A 2,467-nucleotide genomic window follows, 5' to 3' on the forward strand; every position below is an offset into this window, starting at 1 on the left:
CTAAGGATTCAAGGTCAGATTGCCATCAGGAAAAGTAGTCACCAATATAAATCGCAGTCAAGTCAGATTTCATAGTTAACAGTATTAGTATCTGACACTCCTCATCTAAAAAAGCTACTCATTAGCTGTGTGCTTACCACACATGCTCCACATCCATGGGAACTTGTGGTGGGCACAAATAAATTGATTCTGCCTGTGTCCAGAATCAAGGGAAAAAAATTCCAACCTCTAAGTGACCTGTGTCAGTGCATTACACATTGTGTGCTAATAATCTCACCTCTCAACAACTTTCACTAGCTCAGCACTGTAGTAATTGCCCTCATGAATCCTTTTCCCACTCAACTCAGGGTACCAAGAGGGCAGGTTTGCACCTACCTAGAGTGTACAGTGTAAGTACCATGTAGGAGGACTCTATAACAAGGATTATTTAACATGCCTCATGTGGACCAGATTTCACTCCTAGAAAAACAAAGGGCTTAAGGATGTGATCATCCCGTAGCTCAAGCAGTGGAAGAGAAATAAGAATGTGCTGGGAGGGATGGAGAGCAACAGCTGTAGAGTCACTGATTGATCGGTGTGGGAGGGGCTCCCATACAAAACTGACTTTGATCTATCTTTTAATCTAGCAGCACAACAACAAATCTTAAGGCAATCAATTCTAATGGTATTAATAGTCTCATTCAAAGTATTCACTTTCTCCCTTAATTTAGGAGGCTGGCTCCATGTTTCCTTGGCAGATTTGTCAAATAAATATTGCTGTTTTTTGAGAGCAGCTTTCCTTACTGCTCCATTTCATAAACATTCCTGCTTCTTTAAAGAGTGTTATAATTTTCTCCCAGCACTGAAAAATTAATAATTCATTCATTTGCTACTTGTTGTGATAATCTTTCTTCTTTGTATAAATCATTTCCATATTGGCTTGGTTTTCCTTTTAGAAAACTACAGACAGTTTCAACATATCTTACTCCAACATAAACTCTGATCAGTTTAGATAATCTTTGTCACTCCTGAGTCATGACTGGGCACAGGTCAGGACTCTTAATTCTAGTAATTGCCCTTCCTTCATCTATAATTTTCTCTCTTGAATAAACCATCAGTTCAACTTTTTTTCCTTTTCCATTCGAGACCTCACCCAGTGGCCACAGGAATCAATGGGAGATTTCACTGTGAGAACAATAAACAGTGTAAGCACCAAGCAAAATTTTTATCACTTTCAAGTGCATTGAACTGGGAGAGAGGAGCAAATGGAGCAGGGCTGGAATGAACTGCTTCAAGACAGAAAGCAATAACTTGAGCAGCAAGCTCACAGAGCTCAGAGCCCTGCAAGCATATGATCATCTTCCACGGCTGCTTAAGTCTCTGGAATAAGTAAATAAATAATAAATACATGAACAGTAGCCAAATTGCAGTATTCCTGTAACCAATAGCCATGAAGCAGTGCAGTAATATTTTTTTCCCGTTTTAATTTGGTTTTAAGTAAAATGTGAACATAAATATATGTAAACACCATATGTAAACCCCATATATCGCTGCTATTAAGGGATTACATTTTCATTTAAGGGAATACAGTTAAAGGAATGCAATTAAGTAAATACATCTTCAGTTTAGAAGAACTTCCTAATTTCAGAAAATTCAAGCACTTTGAGAATAGACATCTCTGCTGGAAGTTGGAGGATTGAGTTTGATTTCTCTCTCTTCATATAGTCTTCCATAAGGTTTTGTTATTGGCCACTTCCATCGCAGGTTTGGTGCATTTTTCATCTGAAACAGTAAGACAGTCTTCACACACTCACAGTGGGGGTTCCTGTAGTACAGGCCATGCTGGCTGGTTGTCAGGTAGATTTGGGAATGTTAACCATATTATCTGCCTCTCAGGCATCCATAGTTCATCTGTAAGTTAGAGATTTATCTCACATCATTTAAAACTTCCAAAAAGCTGGTCTCTACACTAGCACTGCTGAATCATCCTTTTCGAAAAGGCTTGTCATGTCTGTCTATTTCAGACAGAGTCTAGCCATTTAGAACTCAACTTCATCCACTTGGTCAAGGGTGTGACCATCTGTGTGAAACTTGACTGTGTAGACATGGCACTGCCAACTTCAACCCATAGCTGTCAACATTAATCTGTGAGTAAGCTGACTGTGAATTTGTACAGATCAAGACAGCACAAAGTGAAGGAGTAAGGCTGTACTCATAAGAACCTCAGTTTAAGAAGAGGAATATTGGCATTAAACATTATAACACTTTCAGAGAAAAAGTGGAGAGTAAAATGAAAAGTGATTTAGCAAGACAGAGGATAAACCCATTCCACAAAGCAATGGAGGCCAATGCTTTTCCCAGCTGCCTTACCAAAAAAGACTCCTAAAATATCTGCACCAGAGTGGTAAAATTAAAAATGCTTAACTTAGTAGTATTTTTGTCTCAGCCTTTGATAGCCTTATTAGCTGATAAGCAATTGCTGCATGCA

The 2,467-nt window shown here is 38.8% G+C and overlaps 1 long non-coding RNA gene across 1 annotated transcript; it reads left to right on the forward strand.

Annotated features, from left to right (window-relative positions):
- Positions 1-312: 312 nt before the first annotated feature.
- LOC135298122 (uncharacterized) lies at positions 313-1,194 on the forward strand. The gene is made up of 3 exons (XR_010360106.1): positions 313-389; positions 936-1,028; positions 1,126-1,194. It is a non-coding gene; the product is annotated as an uncharacterized LOC135298122 (long non-coding RNA).
- Positions 1,195-2,467: the final 1,273 nt, after the last annotated feature.

This window comes from Passer domesticus, chromosome 3 (assembly GCF_036417665.1).
Source record: "Passer domesticus isolate bPasDom1 chromosome 3, bPasDom1.hap1, whole genome shotgun sequence".
NCBI classification, from domain to species: Eukaryota; Metazoa; Chordata; class Aves; order Passeriformes; family Passeridae; genus Passer; species Passer domesticus.